We start from the raw sequence: 11,937 nt of genomic DNA on the forward strand, positions 1-11,937 counted from the left end.
TCTCAGGTTGCATTGTTTTGTATTCACCTATGTGACGGTTAAATGGACATCAGGTAAGACAGAAAGTAAGATAGCGAAAGTCCCATTGCCTGCTAAATTTAAATTAAGGAAGGTAAGATAGCGGTATGATGGTAGAAACACCTATATTTCTAAATTATTAAAAAACACAGCCTCATCTGTAAGAACACAGGAAAGGCAGGGGGTGATACAAGTACAAAGTGAACCTGGTAGCATAGAATACAGAAGTGTCGGTAAGTCTCTCTCTCTCTGTAAACTCTATACATAAAAAGTAGCTGCAGATGGTGCAATGTACCAGAGTAATGTCACCGCCCAAGAGAGGGATTTCTCTAGCATTCAACCACCGGCAAAGAAGTGGACGACTTCAGAGGGAATCTACTTTTATCTCTCACTCTCAAATCCAAAGAAGAGCTCTTGGCTCGCATAGAAATTCCAGCTCCTAGTTATTCAACAGAGGACAAGAGGAGGAAAGTTTTGCTATTGATGTTGTTGTCTTTCTCTATATCATTATCACATTACTTAGTCTTGCAAATTGAAGACTTATCTTCCTCTTCCTCCCTACAGTTTTAACAACATGCATTTATTCTGTTGGTCATCACTTCCGATGAACGTATTCCCTCTGGAAATGATAATATCATATAACAGAAAAAGCGAATTGACGTCCATGAATTAAAAATGTGGTGTGGAAGGGTATTAGTAAAATACTTATGTGCTAATGACAATATATGAAAAACACCTATGTGCTAATGCAAGTATAGCAACTTTAACAATATAGGTATCAGAAGATTGAATTGTTATATCAATCGCGAATTGAAATGGCCAACCCGGCAATGGTTTTATATTATCAGTTTTTTTATATTAAAGTAATTTGTTTTCTTTTTTTTTTACAATTCATTAGTGTCACCCTCCATATTAACGAGATTTCCTATAAAGATCAAACAAGCATTGCCAAAAAAAATTATAATACAAAAATGATATAGGACTGGCGACAAACAGACGTGAAAATATTAACACCCTACATTATAAACGTGTGGCGCACAGTTTCACAGATTCAGACAAGGGTGCCGCCTACTCGGTCAATTCAAACGGTGCCAAAGAATCCGATCAGGATGGATTAAATGACGCATGCGACTGAATGAAAGCTAATGACGGCCGTGTCAACCCATCCATCAAAAGGGGAGTCCATTCAAAATATGAGCTGTCTGTAGTGTCACGAAAATTATAGTACATTCATCAAACGTTTTATCAATCAAATAAGTTTATTTCTGTTGTCGAGGCAATAAAATGATACACAATTTTAAATGCTGCATTTTGGACAAGAATTATATAGTGTTTTTTTTTTTTTAGGGGGTGGGTTACCGAAACCAGTACCTCTCTCTCTCTCTCTCGATATATATATATATATATAGTATATATTATATATATATATATATATATATATATATATATATATCATATATATATATATATATATATATATCTGATACTTACCACATTTTCAAAAAGCGATAAATTAAATTTTTCTCTCTCTCTCTCTCTCTCTCTCTCTCTCTCTCTCTCTCTCTCTCTCCTCTCTCTCTCCTACCATTTTGTTTATTTGATTTCTGTATAAAAGCTCAGACACAGACGAAAAATATTACAATTATTTACGTCTTCCTTGTCTGCCTTCCTGCCCTTACAATCTTTTGACATTTTCTAAGTATTCGCCAGACACAAGAAATTACTTCTGGGACTTCCAACTCTTTTTGGTGTCCTCTTTTCTCTCGGTGCCCAGAAAACGTATATTTACGAAGGATTAAAACTTTACAGGACATAAAAGGCTTAATGTTATCGGACCTACATTACATTAAGGTTGGTTGGTTTTTTTAAATACGGTTATTGATTATTTTGTGGTTGAGTTGTAGCCCATTGCAAAGGTTGTAACGATGGGAAGACCTACACACGCGCGCGCGCACACACACACACACACACATATTTTGTTTATCTACGCCTATAATATTAAATTAAATCAAATTAGAAACTTCGTATACCAATAAGTGTAACTATGTATCAAGGTCTTTGCATGTTGGTTAACTCCAGATTTACCCTCTGCGTAATGATCCCAAAATTGTAAATCAGTTACTTTTAACTTCTAAGCAAGTTCTATGGTCGGCCAAGTATTTTTTTTTTTCTTTAGTTCTGTTAGTTAAGCAATATTTTTCAATGGAAAATTGGAGGAAACTCAATAAGTGTGGACTTTACATTGAAACAAATGCTTTTTTTTCGTCAAATTTCTAATGAAAATCTACCCAACTGAGTTATAATTACAGTGGTTACATATTGGTGTGTGTGTGTGTGTGTGTGTGTGTGAACTGTCAAGTGGTTCCAGAGACATGTTGCCATCTTGGTGGTATTAAAATTTAGACCTTGTTCTTTTTCACAGAATTGGTGAGATTCAGGAACAGAGCACCACTCAATCAATTATTATATGAAAACAGTCAAAAGCTAGCAGTGTTTAGTACTCGGATTAATGAGAGATATAATCGGCAGATGGGCAAACTCAGGTTACCCCGATCTTATATCATAATTGCCAGCCATTTTGCTAGATTTTCGATGAGCGGACGAACGTTAAAAATGCATCCCGTAATATTGATGGTTAGTGTGGCAATGCATATCATTATTTAAACACTTTTATGAACTCTCAGGGCATAAAAAATTTCAGCACATGTGTCAAAAGATGTACGTTTGTCCTGAAGTGCTAACTGTAGCACTAAGTCAGTGATAATCTGATTCACTGGTGTGTCTAGCTGGTGGCCTGGTTCAGTCTTCAGTAGCACACTGTTATGATAATTATAGTAGGTGTTTACTTACTTGTATGATATTATAGCGGGTGCTTACTTACTGTTATGATATTATAGTGAGTGCTTACTTTCATTCGTTCGTTCTTGTGTGTTCTGGTGCTCTCAATAATAGTAATGGGTGCACAGGAACATCATAGTGCTAAAAGCCTGTAGATATTTGAAATTGTTAATGGGAGGCAAGCCTGTTTTCGATACAAATCTAATGCAGCACCACTGTAGGCTAAGAAGGGAAGGAAAAAAAATTGTAATACTTTGTCAGAATTATACGAAAAGGTGCTTGAACACTTAAAAATTGAAGTGACCAGAGAAGATAATCTGGAAGACATAGCGAAGGGGAATTCAGTTATGAACAAAATTATCAAAATTAAATGGATAAGTCACATAATAGGCAAAAGGTAAGGTGTAAGTACTTTCAGATACACGTACTACCAATAGAATTAAACATTGTAATGATTTGTGTCATGATATCAAATATGATTTCATCACTGTTATTTATGATTTTAGTGTCATATGACAGAATAACTAGGGTAGGGCCTATGTTAACAATGCAATGATCTCTGTAGGATCAGTTCAGCCTCATAAAAAAAAAGGGCAAAATCTTAGTTTAGTATTCGCCATTGATGTGTATGTGTACACACGTTATGTATGGGTATATGCATATATATACGTATATATATATTTTCGTTAAAAGCAATTGCTTTAGTGGCATCAATAAGTTTCTTGCAGGTATTTTCATACCGACGAAGTTTTTTCCGATTTTCGTTCGTCAATTTCTGGTGAAAAATACGCAGACTTCCTTCTTCCATTTATTGAATTTTGTCACGACAGCTGTTTCGCCTTATGGCATTATCAAGCGACTACTGACTTACAATCTGACCTTTCGGCCTATTTATCTCATCGTGTGGGAGGTAAATAGGCCGAAAGTCAGATTGTAAGTCAGTAGTCGCTTGATAATGCCATAAGGCGAAACAGCTGTCGTGACAAAATTCAATAATGGAAAGAAGGAAGTCTGCGTATTTTTCACCAGAAATTGACGAACGAGAATCGGAAAAAACTTCGTCGGTATGAAGATACCTGCAAGAAACTTATTGATGCCACTAAAGCAATTGCTTTTAACGAAAGTTATAATAATATATATATATATATATATATATATATATATATATATATATATATATATATATATATACATTATATATATATATATATATATATATATATATATATATATATATATATATTATATATATATATATATATATAAGACCGGAGAGACTAACGTTAAAAACTGTGGACATCAATATGAGGGTGAAGGAATATGCAAAGAAAAAATTACTATTTGGGAATTACATTGGCCCTCTGAAGTACATTATTCATTAAATAAATAAATAAAAGGAACGCAGAAATGTTGAAGGGGAAAAAGTTTCATTTTATTTATTTATTATTATATTTTTTTTGACAGAAGTTATTACCGAATTTTTCGTTTAATCATTTGCACCGTCAGCGACGCTGTATGTATTATTAATAGATCACCTTAAAATAAATAAATATATATAATATATATATATATATATATATATATATATATATATATATATATATATATATATATATATATATATATATATATATGAATATTATCACATCACCGTGATTCATATAAAATCATTCGAGCTACAAATGTCCTTTAATATCATATTCGCTCTACTCGAATTGATATATTTTCATTATATGTACCCGAGGGGAATTTTTTAGTTGATAATAATTTCGTACCCCCATGGGATCGAACCATCGTCCAGTAGGACGGGGAAAAAAACGAAATCAGGATCGGACAGTGACACTCTTGATAGCCGTTTCGGTAGTGTCACTGTCCGATCCTGATTTCGTTTCCCGTTCCTACTGGACGGTGGTTCGATCCCATGGGGTACGAAATTATTATCAACTAAAAAAATTCCCCTCGGTACATATATGAAAATATATCAATTCGAGGGTAAGACGAATATATATTAAAAGGACATTTGTAGCTCGAATGAATATATATATATATATAATATATATATATATATATATATATATATTAATAATATATATATATATATTATATATATATATATATAAAGCAGTTTCTTTTCACGTCCTTGAAATGCAGAATCCTAAAATATTATCAATTAATTTCATCATAAGAATATACTAGACCTTATTGGGGGTAGTGCCGTCAGTGTACCTCACGGAGTGCACTGTAGGCATTACTAAATGTTCTCTGCAGCGTCCCTAGGTGCAACCGTTTCGTTCCTTTTACTCTACTTCCATTCATATTACCTTTCTTCCACCTTGCTATCCACCCTCTCCTAACAATTATTTCATTGTGCAGCTGCTTTGAGGTTTTCCTCCTGTTACACCTTTGTAACCTTTTTATCTCAGTTTCCCTATCAGCGCTGAATGGCCTCATAGGTCACAGTGATTGGCCTTTGGCCTAAACTCTGTATTCCATTCCAACCAATGTTTCAGAATTAGGTCAGAATTCCAGTTAGACTGAATTAGTTTTTATTTATTTTTTTCACATATCTTCCAAAGAGTCGTGCCGCTATTCCTCTAAAAACATTTATTGAAGAAAATTAATTACCTTAAAAGAAACAGAGTAAAGTAGCCGATTCTTCCCCCCCCCCCCCCCTCCCTTAGCTAACTCAGGGAAGCCGGGAACGCCCTCTTATTAATCAAATTAAGCCAAGCGCCCCCATATGCGACCTCGTTGGAGAAATGTGGATTAAAATGGTGAGGCAGGTGGACGGTATCTTGCTAACAAGTCTTCACTATTGAAGGAAAAAGGGAAAGTCCTCAGTTTTATGGTTTGAGCTGAGATATACACTTTATTTTTGTCATTTAAGCTTACTCGGGGAGGAAGCCTGCAAACTATACTTTGTTGTTGATGTTGTTGTTGTTGTTGCTGTTGTTGTTCTTATTGGGTGGTAAGGAAAGGTTTATGGAAGAACTTAGAAAGGTCTGAAAAAGGTGTTTGACGTTGAGTAAAAGATACAGGAATTGTAGGTTAGCATGTTTATGATTTATTTATTAAAATGGAAATATAACAAATAAATAATGTGCATGTTAAACAGTACAGAACAATTATTTCTAATAAAATATAGCGTATTTATGTAATTTGCAAGTTGCAAATTTGACGCATGCGTTGGCTAATACCAATGGTCTAGTTTCGCATTTGTGAAATATGTTTTTTGTTTAATAAGCTCCTGGGTCCACAAGCACCCCACGCTATCTGGCACGTCTTCAGCATCAAACGGCACTTGTCGGTGGGATCACCTGTGACTTTCTGGGTCGCTGGCGACACGTGTCCAAGAAATGGGAAGTTCCATCTCAGGGGAATCGAAAGAATGGAAGTTTTGATTTAGGTGTGTCCTTTTGATACGTTTTGCATATCTATATCTTGAAACACAATGTCAAAGGGAGGAAGAAAATTTTTTTTTTATATAAATTTAAAAGATTAATGCTATTCGAGGCATACACCTATATATATATATATATATATATATATATATATATATATATATATATATATATATATATATATATTTTTATATATATATATATTATATATATATATATATATATATATATATATATATAAATATATATATATGTATATATTATATATATATATATATATATATATATATATATATATATATGTATGTATGTATGTATATATATATATATATATATATATATATATATATATATATATATATATTATATATATATAATATATATATTATATATATGAAATACAAATCGTACGAAACAAAGGACGAAATAGACACCCGCTCTAGACCTTTGGTATTTAACCAATGCGTGTACAATCAAATTTGCAACTAGCAACTGCATCAAAGCAGGTAAAATGTGACGGAATGCTGAGAGGGGAAAGGGAAGCAAAAGAGAGGTTTAGAGAAGCAGCAAATATAAACGGCAAACAATGAGGGAATAAACAGTAAACATCGAAGGGAAGAGAGGAGAAGGGTACCCATAAAGAGTATCAAAGAGCTTTGACATGGCGGATAGGGCTCAAAAGAAAGAATGAGGAGAGAGAGGGGAGGGGGTAAAGAAGAGAGGGAGATGGCATGATAGATTAACGAATAAAGAAACGTCAGAATACAAAGAAAACAAAACGTTCAACAAAGACTTAGATATATTTATCAATCAGCAAATTTGAATGGATTCCCAAGTGATGTGACACAGATTATGATTCAATATTTAGATATTACTTTTAAGTTAACAGTAAAATTACGTTGATCAAGGCGCTGGTATTGGTGTGCTTATCATTTACAGGAAGTGCTGCTGTGCTTCTCTCTCTTCTCTCTCTCTCTCTCTCTCTCTCTCTCTCTCTCTCTCCTATGCAGGATGTCGACGCTCTAGGAGCTAGAGACCCATTTCAGAGACTCGAATTAATGCGCTTGCAACAGATGTTGTTGCTCTTGCAAGGGTCCTTACCCGGTACCGAAGTGCAATGCAGCACCTTCAGATGTCGTTTATTCCAGAAAGGGTGGAAAGAACCAGAGGTGTTAACCCCCCTTCCCCCCCCCCCCCCCTCTCTCTCTCTCTCTCTCTCTCTCTCTCTCTCTCTCTCTCTCTCTCTCTCTCATACAAACAACGGACGTATATACATTAGTATTCGTTAATCGATCTTTTAAATGTATTAGATATTTTTCATACCTTTTACTTTTTATTATTATTATTATTATTATTATTATTATTATTATTATTATTATTATTTTATTATTATTATTATTATTATTATTATTATTATTATTATTATTTATTTATTTTTTAATATGTCGCAATTCCAAATTTTATCTTGAGATGCGTAGAAAATTCAAGCAGTTACTCAGTTCTAATGCCTTATTGCAAAGGAATTGGATTATATTTATTTATCTCTTATTATTATTTATTTATTTATTTTGCCGAATACGGCGTAAATTCCGAATTTTATTTTGAAACCTCTAGACACTTCAAGCAACAGTTCAGTTCCAATTCCTTTTTGCCAAGAATTTTGAGAAATTTTGCGGTATAAGAATCTAGCGCAATGCTATCGGCAGTTTGGCTTCGGAAACACATTGTTATAAGGTGTTCATTACTCAAAGTATTATCAAGGAGAGGAATAGAATTAAACTAATGTTGAACACAGATAAAAATTCAAAGTTCACTGCACTAATTCTCGGCTATAGCAATAGATTTGGTTTTGTTTTTATTACTGCAAAGAGTAAATACTCAATAACCAGCCCCATTGATAAAAGAACTTCTGGTAACTAATTCCATTACCAATACAAAGCCCCCGAGTATCATACTTACAGCGCTCGGAATGTAGTATCTCATCCTGTGACCAAAAGGATTAACTATTTTCCCTGTCCATCATCGAGATGAACTTTAATGCCCTATCGTACCAACCCAAAGAACTTATGCCATACTGTTCCAACACCGGAAAGCCTTCAGATATCCCTCCAAAGACGAAAAAAGTTCATGAATCCTCTTCAGGGGACAAAAATGAAACTTCCAGTAATACCATCCATGCAAACTCGTTCACAATAAAAAAAAAAAAGTTTAATCCTCTACTTGGGAATCTTTGGAGATTAGTTGCTCCCATAAGTGGATGACTACATCTCGTGTTGATGAATTCGATAAGAGAGCTCTTTCCTTCAAGGGTAATCTCATTTCCCCACTAAAAGGCACGTTGTCTTTTTCCATAAAATGGCGAGATTTGGAGACGCCAATAGACTTGAAGAGTTGATGAAGAACTGGTTAAAAAGAAGGAGCATCTCCTCACTGACTCCTGTTCTTTCTCAGCTGCGTTCCTCCACTCATTTTCCTTTTTCGCTTACTTGGGGAGTAAGCCTACAAACTAATTTGTTTTTGTTGTGTGGGGTGGTGGTAGGAAATATGTAAAAAGGTCTGGAAAAAGGTGTTTCGCGTTGAGTTAACGATACAAGAATTTTAGGATAAGACATTTATGATTTATTTATTAGAATGAAAATGTAAAAAATTAACAATGTGCGTATTGAACAGTACAGAAAAATTATTTCTGATAAAATATATTGTTGCTTTTTCATTTTCGTTGGTGAAACAACGGGCTATCTGTCCGTAGATTTTATCACGATTTAATTTATTTGATGTACTGAATTTAGAGGCAATATATCTATTCAGTTATTTCGTGTTTCCACTTTCAATCGAGAGTATATGAATGTGCTTAATTTGTGTCCTTTTTATTTGATCCTTGTTGATAGTATGAGTAGTACAAATTGGGAGTGTTAATTACGAAGCCCACTTCACATTAAGTTTAGTAATATAATGTTTGCGACATATGCGTCCTGAGTAAGCTGGAGGTCAAATCACGCCTTGTTTTATATATAGATGTTTATTTTGATATACAGGTAATTTCTCATGGCGGGAAGAAAAAAACCTAAGTGACAGAAAAGCAAGTTAGATGTAACGTTAAGGTATTGAATGGTGTGATCGCATAAGTAGATGCCATATTCAAGAAATAATGCCCTGATTTGTTCCTGCTGCCTGTTAATGACTGTAAACTGTTTAATGTGAAAGAAAAACATTTATTTGTCCTTCTTTTATCACAGGTATAGATTTAATTCTGTTTTAAAATTAGACTTGGCTCAGTTTTTTTTATTTTTGTTTTTTTAAGGTATTTTTCGTACTTCTTCCGTCTGGACACATGTGTTCCAATTAATTTTCATTCTATAGTCAAGATTATTATATTAAAATAATCTTGCATGTTTTGAGCACAAAGATTTTTACAGATTTACAACCCATCAGCATGTCAAAAAGATTTATTTTAAATTGAACAGTAACATTTTTAATTTCATTTCCATTAACGTTATCCAATTCCCTTATCCAAACTTCGTCATTATACTTGACATTGATGTCAGCTCCCAACCCGTCCTCCGCCTATAGGTCCAAGTATCTCCCAGAATGACATCCTACAAATTTTGGTCACCTGAGGGCTTCTTCGGTAGCTAATGGTTGTTTAATCTCAGCTTCTACCATCACCATTTCTCCTGAAGAACGTCTATTAGCTAAAAGAAATATATATACCCATCCTTATTTAATCCCATGGAAAGATCTTTTGACATTTAAGGTCGGTCTCCAGAATAATAGAACAATGACATCAGAAGTTGGATTAGTTTTCGTTTCTGTACTATAGGGGACTTGATTTTTGATGAGGAAATTTGCGAGGAACATTAATATGTCGTTTGTTGAACGTTTTCATATAGTCATCACTGAGCTCTTGTACTGCCAACTTCAAATTTGTGTATGTATGTGTGTGCATGACGATTATGTGTACACAGTCCAGCAGCAAAACTGCTCTCTGACATGGGACGTTTTCATTTTTACTTGTCATTCCAGTAATACAATTTTCAGCTTTCGTTACTTCAGAAACTTCAGCCAACTTTTATAATAAAGCCGCAAAGTTAATCTGCCAAGGTTCGTTATTGGAAAAGTTCTTGGAAATATTTAAGTTCCATATCGCTATCTCGCTTCGATTACCCCGACTCTTCTTTGAAAGCAATCTTCCGATAAACGTAACTTCTCTTTTCTTTCTTCTGTTTTTAAATAACATTGTGACGTTTGAGACTGTTTCGTTATATTGGTCTTTAAGAATTAATAACCGTAATAACTATCCGCTTAACGTTCTTTAGCCCAGAGCTAATTCTCGTATCATAAAAACAAGAACATTTTCAACATTATGAAAATATCTTACTATATCAAGAATTTTCCAGAAATGTTCGAATGTTTTTTCTTAAGTAGTAGCAGTTTCAATTTTACAGCTTATATTATCAAATCCCAGGCTCTTGTTAATGTTAATAGCATTATACAGAAAAAAATACTAACAACAATATAAGCACATTTTATCCAGGTTGGTCAGATTTTCTCTCTCTCTCTCTCTCTCTCTCTCTCTCTCTCTCTCTCTCTCTCTCTCTCTCTCTCTCTCTCATTCTTTACGAGCTTACAACCAAAGCGGCTCAGTTATTTCAGTAGGGTACGGATTTATCTACCTTTTTCTGACACAGAGCGAATCCTGTGTGATGGAGTCGTTGGAAGTCATTCCAATTTACAAATAATTCCCAGAGAATAAAGCCTCTTTCATTCACCGTCAGTCATCCATATTTAGTTCGTCCTTCGATACAAAAGACCATAGCAGTTTTTGATTGATGACATAAGTAATCTTTGCCATAACATATAGGAGCCTGTGTTTATAATACAAATGGGTTTAGCACAAGAAGTTGCATTGATGAATTGGCAAGAATTTTTATATTAAGACTTTTTTTAACCATGGCTCACATTTCATTTTTTGTAATGGTGGTTAAGAAAGAGTATCTGCACATGGGCCTGTGCATTAGTATAAAACTGTCAATCTTAATAATAATAAGAGTTGCATCCACAGAGGGCTAGATTACTTGTCAACACAGATATGTTCTTCAACGCTCTTTGTACCCAGGTATATATATATATATATATATATATATATATATATATATATATATATATATATATTATATATATATATATATATATATATATATATATATATATATATATATATATATATATATATATATATATATATATATATATATATATATATATATATATATATATATATATATTATATATATATATATATATATATATATATATATATTAAATATATAGAATTATATATACTTGGTTTCTCTGCAATGGCAACACTCAGTACGAACAAATCATCATACTTCACAAAATGTTCCATACATAGTTCCATACATCATCTCCAAGACGCGATACCTTTTATCATCACCCCTGAGGGTAGAAGCTCACACCATTCCCATACAGACCGCATCTTCCGCGGTTGATAAACGGGGAAAATTTATAACGCCGTATTTACTTAACGTGGGTCTATATTTCACACTAGTCGGAAATTAAGTCAGATTTGTGGACTTCTTTTTACCGAAAGAGCGAGAAGCTTACTGTAGTTTGACCTTGTGCACGCATTCATCATATCAGCTCTAACACCATTGCGTAG

The sequence above is a fragment of the Macrobrachium nipponense genome, chromosome 10, assembly GCF_015104395.2.
Source record: "Macrobrachium nipponense isolate FS-2020 chromosome 10, ASM1510439v2, whole genome shotgun sequence".
Taxonomy (NCBI): Eukaryota; Metazoa; Arthropoda; class Malacostraca; order Decapoda; family Palaemonidae; genus Macrobrachium; species Macrobrachium nipponense.